Below are 18289 nucleotides of genomic sequence, written 5' to 3'. Positions count from 1 at the left end.
TATAAAAACAAGATGTTAAAGAGAATTATTTTAGTCTTATTTGTGTCCGAAGCCACAAGATTTTAAGTACCAGTAACCTCCTATTCCCAAATTAGATCATCCATGCAGGATTTGTAAAGAAGGTATCCAAATACCAGATCGCTTACAAACTTCACTGTACAAACAAGTAGAGGCTGCAGAAGCAGGGGTATTAGAGAAGTTCATGAGGAATTCATAGGGCATATTCTCTTCCCCCTAATAGCAGGACTGGAGCTCTGGAGCTCAGATTATCAGTATGGAGTCAGGTAGCAGTAGAGAAGCAGGCTGCAGGGTAGACTGAATCAGGGAAAATATGTTCTCCCTCTCTTCTCCCTCCCTAGAAAATCTCATAGATTTTTGCTCATGACTGTTTCACACTGTTCGTGGATTTGGGATTTGAGCCATTTTATATTAAATTTAAAAAAAAAAGGATAACACCTATAATAAACAGGTTGTTCCATAAGAGCAGATACATATGTTAAACTTCATGAACCAGAGATTAAATACTAAATCTCTTAATTGGCAGCCTAAAGTAACAAAGCATTAGAGATGTAAAGGAATCTTCATTACCTTTCTCACCAAGATACTAGTGAATCCTAAGAACCCAAAACTCCTCGATTGTACTTGATCAAGTGTTCCAAATTGCCCATTTCTTACCCTCCACTTTGTCTTGACCAAACTTTAGTTAGGCTTCTCTCCTTCCTAAAGGCCCCCGAACTCGGTTTGCTCCAAAGCCTTATTGGCAAGCACTAAAAAGTAAAACGTGCTCCCCTCATTAGTGTCTCTTGGGAATCAGCAGACCACAGCATGGCTCTTTTCCTGTCAAACCCCAATGGCTTTTTCCTTTGCTGTCCAGCATCCCCTTAAAAGATGAAGCTTGTCTCTGCTTGCCCCTCCTTTACATTATGGAAGAAAAACCTTTTGTTTGATTTTGAGACAGATCGCTAAAACTGAAGATTTCTTACAATTGTAATTGTCTTTCTCTCTAATTAAAGTCTCTCCCTAAGTCCAGATTTGTTTTTATTTGACATAGTTCTTGTAATGTTTGTGTGAGGAAGTGGGAGATGTATGTTCCTTTTAGAGGTAACAGAAACCCAACGAAAAAATACTTGAAATGAAAAGGTAATTTATCTATAAGAATTTCAGAAGTGCTTTTGACTTCAAATTGGGGGAGACATTCACAAGATCAAATGACATCATGAAACACTCTGCATATTTTAGCTCTGATTCCTTCTTTGTTTATTTAAGAAAGTTTTTTCAATATAGAGACAAAAATGGCCACCAGCACCTTCTCAAAAGGATCCTGAAATAAATACCTTCAAAGTGGAGCAACAAGAAGAAAGCCTTTATTGGCTGTGTGGGGAAGGCAACATAATTTTCCCTTTACGTTGTAGGTTCTTGGCTGAGCCCTTCCCCCCATATTCGGAATAAAATAGACAGATGAAGAGGAGAAAAACAAGCAGAAGTTTGATTATATGTATACTTCCTGTAATACATGGGAGATCAGGAAAATTAAGTAACTCCCGAAATGGCCAGAGGCACCACTTTAAATAACAACTCCAGCTAAACACAAAAGATGTGAGGGGAGAGCAGTTATGAAGGTTACCAGAGAAGGCACAATAAAGGGTAAGATTGTTTTGCGTATTTAAGTCCTAGCCTTCTTCATTGGTGAGCATTTCTGGAGATTTAGTCATTCTTCTCTTCCAGATACAGAGAGGGAGACACTCATAAATGGAGATTTCCCTTACAAATGTAAATGTCTCTTACAAAAGGTTAACTATTACTTGGATTTCTGAGCTTCTCCCTAGTCGTTTTTGTTTGTTTGTTTGTTTGTTTGTTTGTTTTTAATAATCAGCCTAAGATAATCTTTATGCCAAAGAGGTATATTTTGGGTTGAAAAATTCTCCCGATCAGCTGCTAGTATGAGGATTGGTCTGTCTTTTGGGTTCCTGGACCCAGTTTCCAATGTGTGGAACAGGGAGTTACCCACATCACCCACGAGCAATTCTCCAGACACCAGATGGGTGTCCTACAATTCAACTAAATTCTGACACTATTTACCTGAAGATAACATCAGATCCCACAGGTTAAGGGTTTAGTGCTACAAGACTGCTCAACGCTCCCCCACCACAGCCATCAGCGGACTCAGGTTATCTGCCTGACTGGCTATAAATCAGGACCCCCTCCTCATGTTCAATTAACTTGCTAGAGCAGCTCACAGAACTCACAGAAACATCTACTTTCTAGATTACTAGTTCATCATAAAAGGATATAACTCAGGAACAGCCAGATGGAAGAGATATATAAGTCAAAGTGTGGGGAAAAGGCACAGAACTTTCATTCTCTCTTCAGTGTACCACTCTACCCAAATCTTCACATGTTCACCAACCGGGAAGTTCTCCCAACCCCATCCATTTGGGTTTTTATGGAGTCTTCATTACCTATGCATGATTGATTTACTCATTGGCCATTGGCAATTGAACTCAATCTACAGCCCTGCTCCTAGCCCTGGAAGAAAGTTCTAACCCTGTAACTACATGGTTGGTTCTCCTGAGAACTAGCCCCCATCCTTAGGTTACCTAAGGAATTGCCCAAGGTTACCTCATTAACATAACAAAAGGAACCTTTATTGCTTTTATCACAGGAGATTCCAAGGGTTTTAGGAACTGTGAGCTAGGACCTATGAACAAAGACCAAATATAGATTTCTTATAAATCACAATATCGCAGTTTGAAATGAGATTATTTTGCCTTCTGGCAGTTAGCTGAGGTTTTATGTGTTAGAAGCACTCAGGTGTTTAAGGAAAAAGGAAGAGGAAAACAAAAAATGTGACGTATGAGGCAATGCAAGTGGATAGTTGTCAGATTTCCGAAGCAGATGTTCTGTAGATACATAAGCAAGTCTGGGAACGCATATACTCTTGTTCAAATTTAGCAAGGAAAATTAACAGTTTAAGAAAGCATAGTTTCACATTTAGCAGTAAGACCAGTCGCTTTAGGCTAGGGGCTTGCAACTGTTGGTGCAGAGGTAGCTAAAACATCTAAACTCTATAACCTCTAAGCCTAAATGATTTCATTAAAACAATGCACCTCTTTCCCGGTAGCTTCAGTAAAAGTTCTGTGGATGTTGCCTGTCATTGACTCACTTTAAGATCAGGTGCTCATCTCTGAAATATTCACTGTGGACTAAGATATAAAGCAGTTTCATTGACCAGACTTTGGTCATGTTCCCATCCTTAGAGCAGGGACAGAGTCAGCCTCACCTCAACCACATAGTCTGAGATTAGGGAAGAGGTAGTTCTCCATTAATCTGGATGTCCACTGAGGAAGAATAAAGACTGCTGAGAGCTGTAACCTGGTAGCTGGCCATGGTCTTCTCTTGCTGAACATAAACAAAAATGATCAGAATACCAACATCAGACGAGGTCATTCTGTGTCCATGATGGAGTGAGACAAAAACATGGCCACGCCATACTCATGCCTGAGCTTAGACAAAAACAAGAACACTGTGAAAACCACAAAACTGTCCAAACTTACTCCTCTCCCAGCTTACAAAATGGCTGCTGCTTCTTTATCAATTAGAACCCTACTTCATTTCTTACACCTCTTAGATAAAAATTATTAAGATATCCAGTCACCGATTGCCTCTGCTTTCTGACAGCACCCAATCCAGATGAAATCTCCACTTCCTTGAAAATTTAACAAGAATACAAACTTAAATCCCCAAATAAGCTCCTCTTAATAGCCTCTTGTTGACATGTCACTATGATATGCAGGCTTCTTTGCTGCAGCAAATAATAAGCCCAGATATCTGTCTTGGTAGTGTCTGGCTGGTAAGCATCAACACCACTAAACTGCTTAGGGAATCTTGGCTTTTCAGTGACCACTGCTTTTGTGCATGGAAAAAACTGAGAAGCATATATTTATACTGAACAAGAATGAGAAGCCCTAGGGTGACAGAACTCAGATGGCTTCATATTCACGATAGCATGAAGATACTACTGGTATTCAGCTTCAGTTGGTATTTTCTTCAACATTTGATGGTGTTGTTTCCAAAGAAATCCAGTGTCCTCATTGAGATGAACCAAAATGATTGAGCTATTGCTTGAGGTTTCATCAGAATAAGATAAAGAGTTAGTAAGCAAAATTATTTTTCAAAGCTTTTGGAAATTCATTTTCAAAAAAGACAATTATTGATTTGCATTTTTAAAGACCCTGCTAGAAAAATAAATTAATAAGTAGTTTTTCTTTAAAATCTTAGCATTTTATTTACCAGCTCATCTTCCTTTTGTCAGAAGGTAGCTCTACCTAGAGGTATCTACTGTGCTCCTGCTATTTTCTCTGATATTCAAGGCTAGACAGCACTCCATACCCATGATATTTCCTTTCATCTCCTCCTTGCATCCCGTTCTTCAAGGTTCTCTGCTAAGGAGTGATGTAAATTTGAGCAAAAAGGTTAATGGCTGTTAATAGCTAAATGCGTTTCCTTTCCAAGGGTGAAATGCTATTACAGAAAATAACTCCTGGCCTCTGTTGCAGATGGTCTGAGTTTTAATTCTTATACTTCCGTGTACAGGTTTTGCTGGGCAAGTCATTTATTATCTCTGAACTACAGTATCTTTACCTGAAAAAGCAATCTTCATTTTAGTACTCTCTTTTCAGGCCTACAGATAATTACTGGGTTCACAGCTTTGCCTCTGAATTTGAGAATTCCACAATTCTTTTGTTCTTACCTCACAAAATTGTTGTGAAACTCAAATTATGCCATTTATATGAATACATTTGGACAATTATGTGTTATTAGGATAGTAGAATCTGAAACAGTTCCTTCATTTTGTTCATCCATAAGAATAGGTAAGAATAGGCATTTCAGGGAAAGAAATCGGTTAATGATGGAGAAATCTTTGGTCAAAGATAACTTGCTTGGCAGTTTTAAGTTAATTACAAATAAATTAACTGCTCAAACTGAAGGATTGTTTTCTCCATCGTTTTCTTCATTAACACATAAAATAAAAAAGCTATTCTTTCCTTTCTGTCCATATTTAAGTGCCTTATTCTTTCCTTTTTGTCTGCAACATCAGTATATGCTTTAGAGAGGAACAAACAAAATAAAACATAATCCCATATTAGTTTTCTGTGCTGCATAACAAATCATCACCAATTTAGCAATGTAAAACAACAACATGCACTGACTTTCACAGTTTCGGTGGATCAGGAGTTTAGGTCTGGTTTACCTGGGTATTCTGTTCAGGGTCTCAGAAAACTTTAATCATGGTGTTGTCTGGGCAGCATTGTAATCTAGAGGCCTGACTGGGAAAGAATATGTTGCCAGGCTCATTTAGGTTTTTGGCAAAATTAATTTCCTCACACTTGCATGACTGAGGGCCCCAGCTTTTTTCTGGTCGTCAACTGGAAACCACTCTCAGGTCCCAGAGGCTACCCATAGTTCCTTGCCACGTGAGCTTCTCCAACATGGCCACTTACTTCATTAAGCCACTCAGGGTGGACCCAGTCTTTTTTTAAAGGGCATTCACTTGATCAAATCAGGCCTCTGTGGATAATCTCCCTTTGAGTAATTCAGTATGGACTAATTTAGAATCTTAATTACATCTGCAAAGTCCCTTTGCCTTTGCCATATTGTATGTCTAGAAGCAAGTCACAGGTCCTGCCCACACTCAAGGGCAGGGTATTATACAGAGCATGAAATACAAAAAGGTAGGAATCATGGGGGCTACCACAGCCCTTAAAGGGAACCAAAGATAAGATATATTTTTTTAAAGTCTAAATTTGATCTTTTTTAAATCAAATGCACTATATCATTTTCTTAACTTCTCTATCATAGTTTCTTTTGTTTTGTAAACTGTCTTAGGAAATAGAGTTATATTACTCCAGAGAAGATAGGCAGTGCATACATGCTGTGAATGGCGAAAGTATTAGGGCTAGATTGGTGGCATTATCAATAATAATACTGAACACTTTACTATGTGCCATGGATTGTTCTAAGTATTCTACATAATTATTTCATTTAATCTTTACAACAACCCTATGAGGTAGGTACTACTAATACATAAAGGAAAATGTGATCATTTGGAAGGTCTACATAAGAATGCCTAGTAATATTTGTGCCCTTGGTGCTTATGTGGTGTGTATGTAGTTACTCAATCCAGATTTGTTGAACTAATACTCTGAAATATTTATGATTAACATTTAGAGTCTACAATACTTATGTAGTTGTTGAAGCAAAGGTTCTTGGCAAGTCGTAAACAACAAATAGCAAGCTGGTTGTTAAATGTTCTGGGTTTCTAAACTTGACCCTGCTTTTTCATTTGTTAAGAACTTGAGGTGATCACTTCAACTCCTGGAATCCCTAAAATCTTCCCTTTAAAGAAAGGATTTGAAACTAGGTCATCCGTAAGAGTCTATCTGTATTTAAGTAAAAGACATTCAAAATGCATGGGGAATTTTTCACACAGGGTCCACTTAATAACCAAGAAACATTTCTAAATACATTAACCATGTATATTTATAGTAGAGATAATGCTAGGTGACTGAAGTTCATATTTAGGCAAGGGTTTTGTGACAAGACAGACTGAGGTTTGCATTCCAGCCCTAAAACTTATTAGCTGCAAGTGACTTTTCCTCTTTGAGCATCGGTCTCCTTCTCTGTGAAACGGAAAAAGGAAAATTGCCAACTTGTTTTTAGAATTAATTAAGATAACTTGCCTTAGTGATGCTCGCTTTGTCTTTTCATTTGGAAAAAAGATTTGAAATGAAAAAGAACAATCTATAAACAAGACCAAATGGTTTTATCGTCATATAGCAATTCAAACTTTGAAAATATAAACTTCTTAAATTTCCCTTTGGATGTTTATAAACATATAACACTCAATAAGATAGATGTGTGTGTGTGTGTGTGTGTGTGTGTGTGTGTAAAAACTATTGTGTGAATAAAGACATTTCCTTGTTAGCTGAATGAATCTTATAAGTTGAAAGACTAGAATATAAAATGTCTCCCTTGGTGGTTATAAAGGAAAGTGATGTGTACATTTCTGAATATTCCATTCCACATATCTTAATTGCAGTGGTATTTTAATTGCACAGTGATTGCAGTTTTATAAGCGAGACTTATAAAAATAGTCTATGCTATACTATATTGAATGAAACATTTCAGCATTTAAGAAGATGATATAAATAAGAGTTGTAAACTACATTAAGCTCTTTTTATAAGGTGATTGCTCTTTAATTCCATCTTCACTGCCCATAGACTGAAAACAGTTGGAAAATGAACACTGTAATTGACTAGCATGGGAGATTTTAACACTTACTCGCAGTGTTGAGGGAAATCAGTTTCTGTGCATCTTTTGAACTAAGCTAAAATCTCTATTTAGAGCATTCCTATTAAGTGGCCATCTTATCAAACTTACTTTTATATGTTTCGTTCTAATTTCTTTGTGGGATACCCTTGCTCATATAATCGAAAATAAACATGGATATGCTATGCTTTTAAGATCAAGTATGAACTCTTTGATCATTCCTTTGTGTCTATTCCAGGAATTAGGAAAACACATGGTTGAAAAATTACCTTTTTAGAAGTTCCTATGCCCACATTATCTGCTTTGTACTTTCTCATACTCTTTTATTATTACTTTCTTTTCCATTTTTGTCCAACTATATTCAAATAAATTAATATCACCATGAAGAACGTGCTGATTCAGACAGATGTGTTTAAAGAAATTACAAAGACCGAAGATCACAGCAGCTGTTTTTCATCTAAGTTTTCTCTACATGGGACCACTTTTTGAATAAGTGATTGATATTTATGAGGCGCTAGCCATTAGGCTCTGTCAGGATTGAAACGGCTTTACTGAAAGATAATAAAATAAATAGCTGTTGCAACCATTTTGCTTCTGAAAGAACAAACTGAACTAATTGTCTCAGATGTCCTACTCAGCATGTATATTAGGAATAGTTTTGTTCTGAACTTAAAAGTACTATTTTTACATGTTTGTAATTTGAGCTTTCTCCTGTCTAGAAATGAAAATTGGCAAAGTCTAGAACAAACAAATGTGTTTCTATCAGTTTTCTAAGGAAATGAGGTTGGGAACTAATTGGCTTTTAAGGATTTTTTTGTCATGTTTTATGGTTTTAGTTTTCTAGGCTCTGATATTTCTTGATCAGATAATTGAAAAAATTTTGGTAACTTTTATCTATTTTTTACTTTCTTCATATCTCAATTTACCTATAATCAGCTCGTTTGATTATTTGATGAGATTGGGAGTAGACGCATAAAATGCGGTCACCTCCTTTCCTGAAAACAATGAGGACAAAAACATGGAAAAATAAAGAAGTAAAAATTTTACCTTGGTGAAATAACCAAAAACAAAACAAAACAAAACAACAACAACAACAAAAAATACAAAAATACCTCAAATCCTCAATGAATTACAGTAAAATTTGGACCAAATCAAGATAGAAGCTCTAAAGAAATTAATATCCCTTTTCAGTAGTTCTCAGGCATCTATCTCACAGAGCTATTCATAAGTTGGTGGCCTACTAAGCAGGCCATCCACCCTTTGAACCATAAGGCCATTTACCATGGACGGCCTAGAAAAATGTGGCAAAACCCATGTGATACAAAGAAGTTCAGGGGAAAGTGATGATCAGAGAATTAGATAGACATACCATCATTGGAAGAAGCAAATTTTAATTATGTTCAAGCATAGATGACTAGTAGGTGAGGATGAAGACCCATAATTGCTGACCTTGGTTAGCTAAAGAGTAGTAGAAGCTAAATTGCCATCTAAAGAATCACTGACGTGCTGGATTCACTAAGAGTCAGGCCTTCTACTGACTGGTAGGTGGAAAATACTCTCAGCATTGAATGTCAGGGAGAAAAAGTTTTAATTCTGTTGATCCAAATCTAAGATACTTACTTCCTCAACTCATTCCCTGGGTCTTTCTCCTTTACAGTATTTAATGAAAGTTTGGCTGTAGAACATATGTTCAGTTGTCACTCAATACTTATTTCAACCACATTTTACTTTATTCTTCTGTACTTCAGAGTCTGGAAAGCTAAAAACTCTTTTTTTTTTTTTTATAGCTCCCTTATAGCTAGGGACCTGAAACTTATGTAGAGTCTGTAAGTTAGATGCAGTCATATGAATTTTGAAATGCAGAAGTGTTTTTTCCTGTTTTTTTTTTTCTGCTGTCAAGCAAGGCCATGTCTCCACTCTCACCCCTGCCAAAACATTCAGTGTTAGTTGCTAGCATCCAGAGTGTCAAGAGGCAGAATGTGGGGTATCTGTTTAGTGCTGGTGTGGATCTGTAAAGAAGGGCATGGCTCTAGAGCCAAGAACTAGGCCACCTAATGTCTATTGGATTGAAGCTATGATTCAGTGTTTTTGAAGTCAACAGTTTCAGTGACATCTTTCTGATTAGCTAGTCTTGATAACCGAAGAGGTGGCAGCTCCACTGGTGGGTCTGCTTTGTATTGTTCATTATAAAATAATGCCTGTCAGCACATTCTTTGAAAATTTCCAGTTTGTTTTAAATAGCTTCTTAAAATAACTAGAGACATTTATGTTTCATATAACTGGAATCTGCTTCAAACTTTGACCCAAAAGGCATTTATCTATTCAAAGATGAATTATAATTATAACATAGCCAGTATAGGATATGTACAAAAGTAACGCAAATAAACAAGAGTCAAACATTAAAAATAAAAGACAAAAACAATTTTAGAAAAAATGTTACAATACAAACACAGTTTTAAAAAAATTCTACATTCAGTTTAGAATATTAAAAAAAATATATGCCTTCTCCAAAATAAGGCTTAAGAGATATAAGATTTCAAAGAAGGGAAATGAATCTACGGCCATGATACCCTGAACAAGCCTGATTCTGTCTGATCTCAGAAGCTAAGCAGGGTTGGGTCTGGTTAGTACTTGGATGGGAGACCACCTAGGAAGACCAGGTGCTGTAGGTGTAAAAAATAAAAAAAATAAGGAATTGTAAGCTGACAAAGTCCTTGCAATTTGTGAGGTCAACTAAGGGTTGCCTCTCTTAAAAACACACACACACACANNNGAATAAAAGAAACATAAACTGGCAGAATGTAGAAAATAAAAAGAAGAAGGTCATTAAAAGAAAGTCAAATTTGAATCAGCAACAACAGAAATAAAAGAATGAAATAACACTGAGCACCTTTAACTGACATGTATCAATTCAAGTCATTCAAGAAAATACAAATTTGAATGGCCCTAATAGATATATATCAAAATTTATATCCTAAAATCAGAGAACGTATTTTCATTTGAAATGCACACATGACAGTTTTACAAAATTAACTGTACATTTGGTCACACATGTCAATAAGAATCACTAATAATTGTATAAATGTTAAAAAATACGCACATTATATTATCTTCATAATGTAATGAAACCATAAATTAATAATAAAGAAAAAACACTATGACTTGGAAATAAACACACGCTCGTAACTTTAAACACTTGTAATTATCTAAATAAGGAAATAAAAATTAGAAGTCATAAATGTCTAACAAATAATCATAAGTAAACACTATATATCAGTACCAATAGGATATGGCTAAAGCAATATTCAGTGTTCTAATAATTTAAAATAGTTTAAATCTTAAAAAGTGTGGCAGATATTGTTGGTTTCCTAACAGTTCCCTACCCCTTAATTACATGCTGGCAGAAATTGCTTTCCACACTTTAGGCTTAAAATAAGAAATGCTTTGTTGGATATAGTTGAATTTGCATGTGGAGCTGGGAACTGTGCTAGCTACCTGTAAAACCTGAGTGACAATAATGCTGATATGGTGAGAATGGTAGAACAGAAAGATACAAAATGCAGGGTGTCCCTTAAAGATATCATTGAATTGCTAAAACCAGCTGTGGAATCAGTGTGCTTGCAGACTTCTTGTTATGTGAGATACTAAATGTCCTTATTGTTTAAGCTACATTTATGAAGATATTCTCTTTCAACAGAAAGTGATACTACAAGCAAGAATGAAAATAAATCAGTTAAGCACTCAATTTAAAAGTTAGAAAGAGAGTAATAAAATTAATGTAAGGAAAGGAAATGAAAGGAATTGAAATAAAGCAACATAACTTAATGTTTAGTAAACCTTAAAAGAATAAATACAAAAAACAAACTGAAAATTGGCTATTTAAGGGAGAATGTAGCAAACCATTCTATAATCAACTAATTTAATTAAAAATAAAGTATAAATATATACTTTTTGAAATGAAAATGGAGGAATAAGTTATTTATTTTTATTAAATTTATTGGAGTGACATTGGTTAATGGAATAGAATAATATACATGCTGTTATTTTTCTTTGCTAATTTTCTTTCTTGCTATTTTTAAAGTAATATCTTCATAGCATTTTTCAGAAGAAATTTTTATTATAAAAAGAGAAGACATATGTAGGGTAATATTTTATATGTACACCTCACAAATATCAAAGCTTATTAAATTTCTTCCTGTTTTGTTGTAGTTAATGCATCTCTTAGCAAAGCGCAGAAATTTACCTCATGATCCAAATTCTCTGTTCTTTGCAAAAGCCTAGCATGGATACTATCTCAAATTTGTGGCTCAATAGTTTAAATATTTGATGTTCAAAAATGTTTCCTGCTGACCGAATAACTCTTTTACTCAAAAACATGAGAAAGTAAAAATTGCAAAGACAAGCTGAAGGAAGGAAATTCTTCTTAAAATACAACAGCTGGCTGAATTAAATTGAGTCAATTACAGATTGCGTCTTACATTGAAATACAATTTTCAGCAAAGAGACAATAATATTGTGATGATTTAATTTTTACATGAGATTCTCACTTATTGAGCATGTAAAACAGACAAATATGACAGTTATCAAGGAATACATTAAAATTTTTATCCTCTGGGGTGACAAACTGTGTCATAGTGAAACCTTGTAGTGACAGAAGGGCGAGAAGAAAAATTGAAGGTTATCTTTTTAATGTAATAGTAATTAAGTGGGCAGATGTCTTAATTGTGATGCAGTTGGCCTACTTTTCCACATGCTAAACTTTTTTGCCCATCTGGACATGGCCAATGACCCACTTTTCTCAAATCTACTAGTGTTGTACATTAACTCATAAAAGTGAAAATCTACATATTATGAAAGGAAATAATGCAGTTAAAGTGACGTGTGATATTTAGCAATTAATATTACTTATTTTCCCTTATATATTTTGGTATCAATAAACTTTCTTATAGGCAATTTTATGTAGATCCCTAAATTTAACCCCAATATATGACATAAAGGCAATCCTAGTTGTGAACACACACACATTTTTATTTTTGTTTCCATTAGTTAATTGAACATTTTAAACATACTTTTCAACACATCTTCCCTTAGCTGGACTCAGTATGAAGATGCCATAAATTTACTATTTCTTCTGAAATTTTCAGAGAATGATCTTGAGACTGAGTTCTAGGCACTGTTGCTTGTGTCTTTATATGAAATTGTTCACTATTAGATTTTTACATTGATATTAACCTCAACATGGATATCTTTCTTGGGCCATTCACTACTTTTCACTCCCCATGGAACATTCAGTACATTTTGTTTTTATTTTTGTTTCATGCTTTTATATATTCATTCATACATATATGGCCTTAGTACATAAATTCACTAAAAATGTTTAAGTACTGATCTTGTGCCGAATACTTTGCTGTCATGGACAAGCATGACCGTTTTGTAATGGATATCCAGAAACTTAGAATATTTCAAATCTCGAATGTTTTGTCTCTCTCTAAGTATAACCTAATATTATAAACTAAGTACTAAAGATTTAGATTATAGGAACATATTAAGGGAATTTGAGACATAGTTTGTTTCAGTCAGATAGACTAAGTTGTTCTGCAGTAACAAAAAAACCCTAATTTTCCAAAGACGATGATAAAGTTGATATCTTGTTTATTCTACATGTATGTCATGGGTCATTGGGGAGGGATTGGGGATGTGTTTTCTGTTGCTCATGGTGTCAAGCTGACAGAGCAGCCACCGTCTGGAATACTTTGGTCATGAGCAAAGTGAGGAAAAGGATCTATGGATGGCAGCATATCCACAATTACATGAGCCAGCTCAGTGATGACAAACATTACTTCTACTCACAGCTGAGCAGCTAAATCTAGTCACACAGTCCTATCCAACCATACCGAGGCCAGAAAGTATAGTCTTACCATGTACGCAAATGGCAGAATAACCAGAAATAGTTGTTAAACAGCATAGATACTGAAGAACTAGTAGCGTTTCACGAACAGTCCTCACTTACTGATTACTGAATATTTGGCTCGCCCTCTTTCTCTCATACAAAATACATCTATATCTCCCCCCAAGGAGGTAAACCAAAGGCCTCTTATTGCCAAAGCATCAATTTCAATGTCTAGGATCACAGAGTTGCCTCTATCAAAGAGATTGATTTGTGGCTGTCTTACATAGGTTTTTGTTGTGGCAGAATCTAGGAACAAAAACAAACACAAATTATCTCCCCATTACACCTCCACCATACACAATGAAGGAACAAGTTCAGTGTAACTGCAATAAACACTCCTATTTGGGAAAAGAAAGAATATGGGACATGTAGAGTGATTAGCAATTCTGAAATGTTACTGGGCAGACATCTGAATGTAGGGAATATTCCTTGATTAGACTCCAGTTTTTCTCCCTAGGAGGTGCTCCCCAGCCACTGATTTTTAAAATCCTTTTCTGTGTCCTGTGGTGGGTTCTTCATTTTTCATTACCATCCTTGTCTACATTTGAAATGAGATTTGAGATGAAGCCATTCTTGAGGGCCATGCAGCTTCTTATCTTGCTTTGTCTGTTTAGAAGTTTGGAATCCCTAGTATTGCTTTGTATTTCAAAGAACTGCAAAAATTTTTACTACAAGTTTATGATTTCTTTCTCTCCTATTCCGACTTTTTCCATGTGTAAACACACACACACACACACACACACACACACACACACACGCACACACTTATGCACAGGTTTTAGTTTTTTTGCATGAATAATTCTTTACTCACCTTTGCAATTCTTTATTCAAATTTTTGACAAAGCTACTCAGCCCTTCTCCCATTACATCTTTAACTTTTTATTTTGAAAAAAACTTAAATTTACAGAAAGTTGTCAAATACTACAGTTGCTCCAACTCCCCCTAACACTAACATCTAACATAATAGTATAATTATGAATGCCGATATGTCAACAATATTAACTAGATGACTGACCTAATTCATATTTCGTCAGTATTCCCACAAATTTTTCCTTCTCTTCCAAGATCCGATCCAGGATCCCATATTCTATTAATTGTCATGTCTCCTTAGTCTCTCTAATCTGTGACAGTTTTTCATTCTTTCTTTCATGATCTTGAAACTTTTGAAAAATATTGGCCAGATATTTCATAGAATGTTTCTCAACTTGGATTTGTCTGATGTTTTCTCATGATTAGATTAAAGTTATTAATTTTTGGCAAGAATACCACAGAATATCATAGTTATTTTTTGAGATATCTCTCTATTATGTGCACGCTCTCTCTCTTTCTCTCCCTCTCACCCCTTTTCTCGCTCTCCTTCCCTCCCTTTCACTCCTAATTGCAGGCAGTTTGTGACCATTTTCTCCCTGTCTGCCACCTAATCCTGAAGCTAATGCCTCATATTTGAGGTTTTCATTATGGCAGTACCCTCCATCAAGGAATCAGTTTTATGTCAGTTACAATAAACTAGGTTATGTTAAAGAAACTACTATTTGCATATATCTGTGCTTGAAGAAACACAGGCTTATTTCTTCCCAGACTTACTTGGTAATCACAAGTTGGCAAAGAAGCTTTGTCCATGGTCGTCTCTGAGGTATTCAGGCTAGTAAAGCACCCACCATTTTCAGTATTTCTGGTCATTACTGCAGAAAGTATGTTATATCAGTAATTAAATGTTCCAGCCTGGAAGTGCTCTCAACTCACTGCTTCGATCTAGTCATACAAACCAGGGGTCTCCAACTCCCGAGCCAGTACCAGTCCGTGCCTGGAACTGGGCTGCACAACAGGAGATGAGCAGCCAGAGAGCGAGCAAAGCTTCATCTGTATTTGCAGCTGCTCCCCAATACTAGCATCACCGCCTCAGCTCCACCTCAGATCATCAGGCAATAGATTCTCATAGGAACACGAACTCTATTGTGCCTGAGCATGCGAGGGATCTAGGTTGCGCGCTCCTTATAAGAATCTAATGCCTAATGATCTGAGGTGGAGGTGAGTCAGTGATGTCTGTGCTGGAAAGCAGCTGCAAATACAGATTAACATTAGCAGAGAAGTTTGACTGCACAGAGACCATAATCAATTGCTTGCAGGCTCATATCAAAACCCTATCAGTGAGTGGCAAAAGACAAGTTGCATCTGGTGGCAGACTTTATAGTGGCAAATGAGTTGATATATTTCAGTTGTACAGCTGCATCTGGTGGCATCTGATTCTGCACTATGGTGAGTTGTATAATTACTTCATTATATATTGCAATGTAATAATAATAGAAATAAAGTGCACAATAAATATAACGCGCTTGAATCATCCCGAAACCACCTCCCAACCCCAGTCTGTGGAAAAGTTATCTTCTACAAAACTGGTCCCTGGTGCCAAAAAAGTTAGGGACCGCTGAATTATAAACCCACTTAATCGTGAGGCTACCAGGAAGTAAATTCCTACTATGTGCTTGTAAGGAGAAGACCAGAAATATTTGACAAACAGCATTAATGATGATGACATTCCTACTATAATGCTATATAAATCTTAAAATTATTTTACAAAATCATTTTCTCGTTTTGCACTTCATGCATAATGGAAAAGTTTGAAAAGAGCTAAAAAGCATAAAGGATAAACATCAAATTATTCCTAATTCAACTCTCAGAAATTATGCATGAGTGTTTATGTTTGTTCCCTTACATTTGCTTTTCTGTGTGTGTGTGTGTGTATGTGTGTGTGTGTGTGTGTTTGTAACTAGGATCACGCTTCAGAAACAGATTTATATACTGCTAAATTTTACTAGTATAAAAATTTTACCATTTCAGCACAAATTCTTGAACTTATTGATTTATTAAATAACTAATATTTCATCACTATAGACATATTCATTTATATTTTTCTTTGTTAGATATCTAGTTTTAATATTCTGCTTTTTAAAAAACTGCTGTGATATAATTTATTTAAAATATATTCTTTCTGTTTTTCTCCTTATTAGTATACTATATGAAAACTGGACAGATTGTCATGAGATTTCGGAGGCTTATATATGATGCTTGTTTATTATTCCTGGATATATGCTATCATGAATAAATAAAGTTCTTGCTGCACCATACCTTATAGAACATAGAGTGTTTTTACTTACCTGCAAAGCAATTTCATCCTAATTCCAGAACAACACCAGCCCCACAGATGAATTTTAAACCATCTTTTAAATAATAAATGTTTTATTGTCAATCTTCTTGGGGTTTCCAAGCATATCTACAAATTCTCATGATTTTCTTATTTAAAAACTATACTGTGGCAGCCCTGAGAAGGAGCCTCTCAGATCTGTGACTACAGGGAGCATAATTCACAGAGATCCCCAGCTATTACCCTCTGAAATCCATCAAGGTATTGGCACCAAGGCCATGCTTTCCATGAGCTGCTTCCGGCCAACGGCTGAATGTGCTGAGGATACTAAGACCCATTCTTGGAACACCGGACTCCTCTCACAGCTGATTTTGGCTCAAGGACTCCCCATCATCTTTGCTGGAACTTTCTTAGAACTATACCACAAACTAATATATTTCCTGACCTAATGTATCTTCTTTTCTCTTCCATTGGGGACCATCCTCACAGTGTGATGACTTTTCCAGTCCTCTCTGGTTCCCTCCCTATTCTCTCCCCATTTTCCTTCATAGGTGTTTTCCCCAGTAAATCTCTTGGACATCTAATCCCATATTGGCATCTGCTTCTCAAAAGACCTGAACTAACATATATGTTGTTGTTTTTTTTCCCCCCTGTTTCTGGACTCTGCATTAGAAAGAACATGCTATTTCTTTGCTTTCTCATTTCAGATTTTAATAGACAGGATTCTAGATATTTTTCATGTCCTGTGTAATCAGTCAGGGCAAAACGTGTAGTATTGCAAGGAATAGATTAAGGAACAGGTTTTATTGAGGAAACTTACAAGGCAGGGGTAGCAAGAGAGGCATAAATATCATGATATTCCCATCTTTCCACAAAGAGGCATGCCAAGGTCAAATGGAGAGACACTGCCTGTTTCTTGTCATTCCTCGTTAGAGGGCAAATATGAGAACAAACTCATCAATGGGAACAGATTGCTGTGGTACCAGGATATCAAGGTTGTCTGGGAAAGCTAGCTTCCCTGCCTCTGAAGACACTGAGGTTTGTGACAGGTGTGTTGCCCCTCCTTTCAATAGTGGGAACTCATGCATACTTAGAGAAGCTGAGAGAAAGTACATCTCTCCTTGAGAAAAGAGACTGCCCCAGGTCTCAGCCAGCTCCTTGTCTAGCAAACTCAAGTAAGCTCTTGGGATCGCATTTGAACACTTTTGCCTGTTGCTATTTGCTGGTAATTCAAGATAATATTTTTATATTATTCCTTACTTTATATTCATAGAATTCTTAATATTAAAAGCTATCTTTTCCTTCCTGAGCTAGTCTTATTCTTTTTTCTCAGCAGATAAATCACTTAATGAACAATTAATTTTGTTTTTATGAAATCAGGTATTCTCATTTGAATTTACTTGAGATTGGACTATTATGGAACCATGGTTTTATGTAGATGTGTGTATGGATGTGTGCCTATGAACTTATGCATATCCATTACCTTTGTCAATTATTGACAGTCTAGCTGTGCTCCGTTAAAAAGTAAATTGCTTGGGTTTCCATTATTTTCTATAAGACTAAACAGTTTATTTAGCATGTGAGTGTCGTAACAGATAACACATCTTTACTTAGAATCTGTTCGAAAACTTTGATATATTTTTCAATTTCTTCCATGCTAATTTCTTTGATCTGGTTTTGTCTAATTATGTCCATATAGATAATTTACATTTCCCATAAATATTTTTTCAGATTGATAGAGTGTACATATTCTATCTCTAATTTTAAATAGCTCTGTAGTTTTTTTCTCTTTTTCACTTCAAATTTTATTTATCAATGTTTTCTATCATTACTTAATTTGCCAATATTTTGTATATGAATATTTTAA

The 18289-nt window shown here is 35.7% G+C and overlaps 1 pseudogene; it reads left to right on the top strand.

Annotated features, from left to right (window-relative positions):
• Nucleotides 1-9883: 9883 nt before the first annotated feature.
• On the top strand, nucleotides 9884-10002 carry LOC120598468 (uncharacterized; annotated as a pseudogene).
• The last annotated feature ends 8287 nt before the right edge of the window (nucleotides 10003-18289 follow it).

This window comes from Pteropus medius, unplaced genomic scaffold (genome assembly GCF_902729225.1).
Source record: "Pteropus medius unplaced genomic scaffold, Ma_sr-lr_union100, whole genome shotgun sequence".
NCBI classification, from domain to species: domain Eukaryota; kingdom Metazoa; phylum Chordata; class Mammalia; order Chiroptera; family Pteropodidae; genus Pteropus; species Pteropus medius.
The sequence above is the reverse complement of the archived record's forward strand: the minus strand, read 5'-3'. Positions and strand labels throughout refer to the sequence as shown.